General features: G+C 39.4%; 1 protein-coding gene across 5 annotated transcripts in view; it reads right to left on the reverse strand.

Annotated features, from left to right (window-relative positions):
* Window positions 1–7,897, reverse strand: part of KTN1 (kinectin 1) — an 88,899-nt gene extending 81,002 nt beyond the window's left edge. For 2 of the 5 annotated variants that reach the window (XM_039866530.1, XM_039866529.1), the window contains exon 1: window positions 7,762–7,894. The gene's annotated coding sequence lies outside the window, so the exon portion shown is untranslated. Of the gene's footprint in view, window positions 1–7,099; window positions 7,118–7,761 lie in introns of those variants that run through there. The other 3 variants (XM_039866532.1, XM_039866528.1, XM_039866527.1) reach the window with 2 other exon arrangements.
* Between the last annotated feature and the right edge of the window lie 1,481 nt (window positions 7,898–9,378).

Genomic DNA, 9,378 nt, shown 5'->3' on the forward strand with positions numbered 1-9,378 from the left:
TTATAAAACATAACTGAAACAGACAGGCATATATGAAAAAGCAATTCCAAATCTAAGAAATGAAAATTATAGATACTGGCGTATAGACTCAATAGATAGAATAACTCTAGATTGAACACAGTAGATGTTGGTAAATGGCTACATAGTCCTGAAGTCACCTAGCATGAAGCATAGAAAAATAAAGAGGAAAAAGGAGGAAACAGTAATTAAGATACACAGAGGATAAACTTCAACACAAGTCTATGGAAAGAGAACAAAAATGAAGATAACAGAAGCAATATTTAAAGAGCTGAAAATCTTCCAAAACTGAAGAAAGATGATTCCTCAAATTAAATGTATACCAAATTCTAGCTATATACACAGAAGTTTATCCACACAAGTGCACTGTGGTGAAACTGCAAAATACCAAACAAAAAGATACTACTTTAAGGAAATAATTAACCAGACTGCTTCACAACAAATGCCCATAACTTAAGAAAACCCATTTAAATACTGGCATCATTTTGAAATATTTACAAATCTCTTTAAATGTCATATGGGGGTTGGGAGAGAGGAGAGACTTCAAAGTTTTCTGAATAACTCTATATTTTACATTCCTATCTAATTATTTTCTTATGACTCTAAAGGCAAGGTATAGACAGTGCATAAAACCAATAACTCAGAGTTATTTCAAGCAGCTACTAAATTTACACATTTTAGCATAAAAAAGAAGAAGCAAAACTCAATTACAGGGAAAGAATTCTCAAAGGCCATATAAAACTTTATAAGACAACATGCAAGAATATCTTTACAAACTTGAGGTAAGGAAAGATTTCTTAAATAGGACACAAAGTTCAAATCATAAAAGGAAAATAATGATAAACTCAACCAAATTAAAATTTTTAACTTTTATTAACAAAGACACCATAAGAAAGTAAAAAGACAAGCCACAAAGTGGGAGAACACATTTGTGATAATCAGCAAATTATTTAGAACATACAAAGAACTGCTCTCAGTCAAAAAGAAAAACCAATAGAAAAATAAACAGCCATTCCAGAGAAAACAAAAATGGCCACCCAACACTTGAAAAGGTGTTTCCGCTCAGTAAGCAGAAATGCGAAACCTACATTATATCAATTAATATCCAATAGGCTAACTTTAGTATTTGCCAATATCAAGTATAGGCAAGAATGTGGAGCCATCATATGTATACACTACTGAGGGGCATAAACTGGTACAACGCATCGGAAAATAATTTGGCAATACCTAGTAAACTTGAAAAGTACCTCTCCTACAATTCAGCAATTCTACTCCTAGCTAGATATAAGGTCCAAAACCATTTGTTCAAACTGCAAATTTGAATTCATTAGTGGGTTAGCAAAAATCAACTTAATGAGTTTTGATTAGCATTCTTATTTTTAGTGAAACAGACTAGCATCATACAGATTTTCCAAAAAAATGTGTTATATATGTGTACATCTGATATTATACTGAGTCTCAAAATGTAAAATTTATTTCTTACTGTAAGTGGTAAAAAAGTTTTAAATAGCTGCATCCTAGAAACATGTATGTATGCAAGTGCACCAATAAACCTATGCAAGGTATTCGTAGCAGCACTGTTTATATTATTTTAAACGTTGCTGGGACTTTTTCCTTAAATGAAGCTTATACACAAAACAAAGTATACAGAATATAATTACTCATCTATTTATGCCAGGTAAATGCCGCTAGAAGAGTAGACAAGAATTCAGCCTTTTTTCATTTTACAGTTAAATTTATATCATAAAGCATTTCTTTTCATCCCTTCTCCCATCAGACAAGGTAACTGCATGGGTTATAGTTTACATAAAATTTCAAGGCTAATCTTAAATGTATTTTACTTGAAAAGTGCTCCAAAAATTTCAAGCTCAGAAATACTTTCTTCATGTTAAAACTAAACGCAATTTTTCGAATCTCCACTCCCGGGAAAAAAAAAAAGGAACAAAAGAACTAAGCCACTTTTACAAAGGATCCAATTTAAACTTAAAATTACAATTGACTTTTAGGTCAAAGTGGAAGCCATTTAAGAAATTATTCCCATTCATCAGCAACAGTATACCAACACAAAGATTAATATACCACAGTACCTAAAACTGTACCCAGAAAAAAGAGTGTGACATAGGACAAGCTTGAGAAATTCACTTCACAGAAATGACATTCAGCCAATCTCAGACAACTAGATTATGAAAACTATGTAAAATAATTATGAAGCACATTTCAAATGAACATGACTTCCCAATAAACTAAGCAAGTACAGTTCACAAGCACATAAATGAATTCAACCTGTGTGTGGATATTAAAGATCGAAGGAAACATCTTAAATGTTCAGCAACATAGTATTCAGAACACTGAGGAGCTTTCAATGTACAGCCCGGCTTGTTCAAATTTATTTCAAAGATAACTGTATCTAAACACATGTGATCACTAAATTATTTATGTATATACTTCACTCACAACACTTACATTACTGATCAACAAGATTAATTAGTACTAAGCACAGAAGTATTTTTGCTGAAATTCGTGTATTAAATTGTTTTCCATCTCACTTTCAAGAGTAAACCTGTAAACTCTATTCTTAAAATCTCACTTTACATGGCATTCCATGTAAATCAACTAGACATGCTAATGGAGGAGGATAGCACAAATGACAAGTAAAGCAGAAGGCTCAATGAGTCCCACTTTCAAATATCAAGTAATTCACTGATTCATCAAATTCAACACTACCTAAGTGCCAGAAACACAGTTCATGGTGGTGAACAAGACAAAGTTCCTGCCTCACAGAACTTACATTCTTATAGGTGAAACAGATATCAAACATATTAGGCATATATAATAATGTTAGGTAGCAACTCAGAATGCAATAAAGAAATATAAGGCTAGGACAAAGAATAGAGAATATGCATTTTAGCTAGGGTGATGGCGTTGGCCCTTTCTGAAATAACCACTAAGCAATGCCTACAAGATCACAGGGCAGTAACTCACAATGCACATACACAGAACAGAGACTGAAAACTTCTTGGGAACTAAAGAAATGCTTCTGGCTAACAGCCTACTATCTTGTGTCCGTGTTTATTTCTATAAATCCATTAAATATGAGAATATAAAGACAAAAGCTGTTATTTCTATGAAAACTAAGTTAAATCCTTTGGAAGGCCTTGATGAAGGACTGGAAAAATCTAGAATGACTCTGAACTTGGAAAGTTTACCAATGCCTATATTTTTATTCCACTTAAAAGAAACCAATACTAGAAATCAACAATAATGCTTTTAGGTTATGATTTCTAGAAAAAGATCAGGAAACCCCTACTCGAAGACAAGATATTGATCCAAATAAAAGGCAAATAAAAATGTTTTAAGCTAAAATAAAACACTTAAGATGTATACAGATACTTTGAGTTCTTGCTTTAACTAACTTTTGAATTACCTAATCAATGGTTCTAATACATGGGGCTAGTGAGGTCTCCACCACACTGTAACACTCCTACCACCAAGGGGTCCCCAAAAACTCCCCGCCACTTTTTTCCTCCTCCCTGACTGTTCCTAGGAAAGGAACAAACTGAAAACTACATGTGTCCAAGAATGAGGTATCCATCACAGTAAGAAACTACAGGATAAAGATTTAATTCATTTATTATAAATATTTAATAAATCTTTATTGAGCACACGCTATGAGCCAAACATTGCCCTAAATCCTTAGGATCTATCAATTAAAAAAAAAAAAAAAGACGACTTCATAGAGGTTACAGTACAGTGTGTGTTTGGGGGCAGAGAGAAGAAACAATGAACAATTAACAAAGAAATTATATAATTTGTCAGAAAATGACAAGTGCTATGGAGAAAACAGATCAGGGTACGGATCACAAGTGAGGAAGTGAAGATTTAAATAAAATAGTAAAGTAGTAAGGTAGACCTTTTGGAAAACATCTGAAGAGCAAATATTAGAAGGAGACGGGAGTCGGCCATGAAAACACCTTGGGGAAAAAGTGATCAAAGGACTGGGCAACAAACAGTTTAAAGACCCTAAGAAAGCTAGTGTGGATAGAGAGAAATAAGCAGGGGAACAGAGTGGTAGTTAAATTGAGAGGTAATGGGGAGAGTAGGAATACCTGGCTTCTGGAAGGCCCTCTAGGCCCATAAGGACTTGGGCTTTTACTCTGCATATGGGAAGTCGCAGCAGGGTTTTGAAGAGAGAGTGATATGATCTGGTTGTCATGCTGAAAAATACTGTAGAGCTAGGATAGAAACAGGGAAACCAGTTAGGAGGCTAACTGCAGAAATTTAGGCAAGAGGTAAGAATGGCTCAGACCAGCCTAGTGAGCAGTAGAGATGGCACGAAGTGATTTGATTCTGATATATTTTCAAGATAAGACAGCCAAGAATGCCAAGTGTGAAAGATACTACAACATATTTTACTGCCTGAATGTTAGATGGAGCTGACATCAAATGAGATGTCATCAAATGAGACTGCACCTGAGGCAGGTTTAAAGAGGAACATGGAAGTTTAGTTTGAGTTGACTATCTAACATCCAAGTGGGAAATGTGGAACTGGTTGTCTGGAGTACAGGAGGGAAGTCTGTACAGGACCGAAGACATAAATACGAGAGCCATCAGTATATATAGGTATTTAAAGCCATGACACGGGATGAGATCACCAGAGAAGTATAAAAAGAAAACTGAACCAAGGACTAAGCACTTCAACTTCAAGAGAAGACAATTCAAAGACAGAATGAGTAAAGCAATTTAGTAAAGACAGAAACCCAAAAAGCAATGTCCTGGAAGGAGGGGAGTGTAAAATATTAAGTTCCACTTAGTATACAAATCACTTTGCTGAACCTAGATTTAAGATAAAAAATTCTTAATCAGCCTGTAGTAAAGATGATACATAAAGTACTAAATTATACTTTTTTAAAAAAGGAGTTGAACATTTCTTACACATTTCCTAGGAATACTATAATTCCTACGGGAGTCTCTACTAAAAATATATTTAGTAGTAAAAGCATATTTTGCCTATTTTATCTTTTTAACATAAAACCAATTAATAAGCTATCACATTAAAAAAGAAAAAAAGCTTAAATGGTTTACACTACCATATCTCTCAAAGACCGAAAAAACATTTAAACACCAATTCAACAGCCCGGCATGCAAACAGTTATAAATTGTCATTACTTTTTCTAGAGCTCAAATACAGAAGGTTAAGTTAATTAAACTCCTTAGCTCATGGCATTTATAGTTTTTTTCCCTTTCTGTTTAATTTTGTTTATAGCATAGCTTACGCTCTTATCCAAACCAACATTTTCACTGTGATTTGCACATAAACTACATTTTTGAGCAGAACACCCAAAGTCATGTTCACAAAACTGAAAGAGGATGAAATAAAACTATTTATGCATAAAAGTAATCACCAATGCCATTTCTAAAAAAAAGTTATTGCTTCTAGCTTCTAAGTATACTCTGCATTTTCCTTCAAAGTAACTAAAAACGGTACACAGAATGAGTTTTAAAAATGTTATCCTCAAATATTTCAATGTTTTTGTAAAGTATGGTCTCTCAACATTTCCTTATTACATATTAAGTCAGATCCCTAGGAAACCTAAAACCTTCCTGGAGCCATTATATTTAATTTTTATTAATATTTAAATTTTTTAAGTATTGTGAGATCTTTTAGATTAAAATTTCCTTTGCTGCAAAAAATATATAATAAGCATGCAATTAAAAATACATATTAAATATATTTTAAGTAAAATTCAAGTTAAGAACTTCCCAACAGTAACAATCCCAACAGGGTCTTTTAGAAGTTAAGCCTCAAAAAAAGCCTTCACTTCTTAAGTCCTTTAAAAAAGCTAGAGACTGTTATTTACCACCGAATTATTGAAATGTTCTTCCTACTAAAAGCAGACTGAAGTCTATAAACTGGGAGGCTTAGGTTCAGACCCAAGAAAATACATCAAGCAGAAAAGACTACTGATACTAAGGGAGGATACAGAAAAAAATTAAATTGGAAATAAAATCATGTATTAATGGCTTTATAATGTTGACCCTGAGCCACTGAGAAAGGGTTTTATAATATTTAATATCCTTTATAATTTTAAAGTGCTTAACACATTTAAGAAAATTTTTCATTAATCTTTGTTATATTAAGTTTCAGTATAAGTCTCAGAAAAGTAAAGTAAATAGAACATCTTATTCTCTAAGCACACCTGATGGAGTACTGTTATAACTGCTGATGCTACAAAATTAGAAGAGACATTTCTAATTCAACATTACAGCAGAGAGGGGAAATAAATTGTTCTTAGAAGCTACAAACAATAAGCCCAGCTATATCTTGCTAGATCCTTGAACTAACTGGGGTAGGGGAAGCCTCGTTTGTCAGAGAACACATTAAATATGAAAATCTATAGCGAGGCATGTCAAAGCAAAATACGGATCAACTCAAGAATGCTCCAGTGTTATTCTTGGGGGCATCATTCCAGTCTCATCAGCAACTGTTTTAGCCAACACATGGAGACAGTGTTGCCATGCGCCCGCTAGGTGAGGTAAGGAGAATAAGTGCAACCTAATTTAGCAAGAATTCAAACTTTAAGTCAATTCCTACACAACTCAGAGTATTTAGTTCACCCCATGGTGTTTATCTGTAGCAGGCTATGGGTGTCTACATTTTTCAAAGCATCTTAAAAGAAAACACCCACAACTCTGAACAGTTAACTTCAACTGTAGTTTTTCGAGCAATGTTTATTCAGATACCTGTTAAGGATCATTTTCTGGTATAGGCCCAACTACAAATTTAGACTCCTCCTTACTTCCAGAAAAAAAAAAAAAAAGCTAAGATTAAACAGCCCACTCTTCAACTTAACGAGATTTAGGATACCGGTGCGGCCAAACGAGATTTAGGATACCGGTCTCAGGTGCACACATGCTCCTTTATGACCAACGTGCGGGGCTGTTTACCGAAAGACATCTAGGCTGCCAATTTGGTTTTCTGCCGAGGTCCCCAATGCCAAAAATCTCATTGTTGGAAACTGAAGGGGGGAGGGGAAATCAGTAAGGAAGACACACCCCTCAGGGAGAGGAAGGGATAACTTACCCCGTCTCGAGGGCGGTCCACAGATTTTTTCCAAACTCTCCCCTCACGCAGCCTTCTCATCCCCAACCGCCCCCACCATGACCCCCGGAACAGGCACAGGGCAGTGGGAGGAGGCACTGGGAAGAGGGCCAGCGCTGGTTCCCCAAGTATCCGGAGAGAGCGCCGAGGACTGAATTCTAGCATGGCGTAAGCGTGGCCCAGCTCCCGCCCAGGGACGCCGCCGGAGACTCGCTCCCTCCGTCCACCGGTCGAGGAGGCGGTAATCCGCCTTCCCTCCCGGGGGCCCTCGGGCCCGGCTAAAAATAGGCGCCTCGGTCACCCCAGGGCCCTCTCCGGCCGACCTCGCCCTCGGGAGACGTCCCCAGGGGAGCAGTCGGCCGCGCTCGGGGGCACCGCGAAAGAGCTGGGGTCGGGCCCCGGGCGGCCCCGCGAGGCCGAGCGACCCTCGGAACCCACCCGCCGCGGAGTCCCGGCCCGGGCCAGAGCCCGGCGGCGACGAGCCGCCGCCCGGGGCCTAGCCGGCGGGAGCGTCCGGGCCCGGCAGCCGCGCCCCCCGCCCGACGCGGCCCTCCCGCCCGCCCTGGGACCCCGCGGCCGGCGCCGCCCTCCCCCACGGCCCCTGAGGCCGGCGCCCGGGCCCGACGCGGCCACCTCGCCCTTACCCTGCGCGGCTGAGGAAGGAGACCGGGAAGACGCGGCGGCGCCGGCACTACAGTCCGGGCCGCCCGCTCCGAGGAGCCGCCGCCGCCGCAGTTGCTCAGGTGCCGTCGCGCCGCCCGGCAGGAAACGGGCGGCTTCGGGGCGGGGCGGCCCCGGCACGTCCCGGCGTCTGGGCCGGCGGAGCCTGGAGACCAGCCCCTTAAAGGTACAGGCGCCCGCCGCCCGCACTCCGCTGAGCCCCCGCGCGCGGCTGGCTAGGGACTCCGGGGCTTTCCTCCCGAGACAGCGTTGCGCGGCTAGGTGGAGAGGGGAGGCTCAGCGGAATTCCCTTCATTCATTAGCCCTGCTCTCACTTTCTCCTTCCCCCAAAGCTGGTTTCGTCTTGCTTGGCCCTGCCGCCGAAGCACCGCCGAGCCCTCCGCTCTGATTTTTTTTTTTTTTTTTTTTTTTTAACCTTAAGTAAATGGTACTCGATTTCACCCTGCTCGTCCCAGATTCCTCCCCAGAAATCACTGGAAAACGAAATCTTTCGTTCCTCCGTCTCGAGACTTTCTCTCTGAATTCACCTTCAGGCAACCCTAGCTTCAAATGGAGAGAAAATTTAAAAACCCAAATAAATTGTGTGCAAATATTATGAAGCTGTGTGTCTGCCAGCTGGTGGGCATTCATTAAGTCGGGGTAAATAACTTGAGGCTGCAGTGGAAAGCAGAGGTTGGCAAGAATCTCTGCTTATTAGTTTGCTCTTTGCTAAAACGGATGGCTGCGATCTTTCCGGTCTACTGGCAAATGAGATGTGTGAATGATATTACTTATTATCAATTCTCGCAGAATTCCAGGCACTGCCCAGAACATATACAAAACACTCCAGGGTCTCCTCAAAAGTTTTGAGAGTTCAAAATGATGCCGGTGCTTTTAGAGTGTGGTTAAAAGAAACATAAAATTAGGACTCACTGCTAACACCTCCCCCTACATCCTGACAAAGGGCAACCGGGGCAATCTTTAAGGAATGAACAGCAGGGCAGTTTCTACATCAACAGAGAATTTCCTTTATATGGGCTGGCTAAAAGCATGCTATGTATTTGCGTTCTCGTTATTGTCATCTAAGCTGTCTAGAGCACCTCCAAAGTACAAATGAAAACTGAACAGTTTCTGGTAGCCTAAGATGATGAGAATTCTGCCAGTGCTCACCCACGATGTTCTCCAAAGATGCATTCTGTCTCATTTTAACTCTAGAAGCATCCTCCTTTTTCTTTTCTCTGTGGGGTTGCTCAGCCCCTCAGTGGTTCCAGTCCTCTCAAAGCAGTTTATCTCTAAACCACTGGCTGTCTCCTGAGCACGTCCCAGAGGATCCACTTTATTGAAGAGAGAAGCCATTAGTCCTTAATACAGTGGGGGAAATGTATGTATCATTTCTATAATGGAGTTTAAGGACTCTTGATTAACTGACAAATGAACACCTAATTTCTTCTAGTTAGCACCATAGAAGGTTTTAGGTTAGAATAAAAATTTCTATCATTTTCCTAACTTTAGTAAAACCAGTGTCATTTTAGAAATAGTAATAAATAGTAATATTTAGTAATATTTAGTAACATTTGTACATAAGACAATAAGTGGAGTTT

This window comes from Pteropus medius, unplaced genomic scaffold (genome assembly GCF_902729225.1).
Source record: "Pteropus medius unplaced genomic scaffold, Ma_sr-lr_union100, whole genome shotgun sequence".
Classification (NCBI taxonomy): domain Eukaryota; kingdom Metazoa; phylum Chordata; class Mammalia; order Chiroptera; family Pteropodidae; genus Pteropus; species Pteropus medius.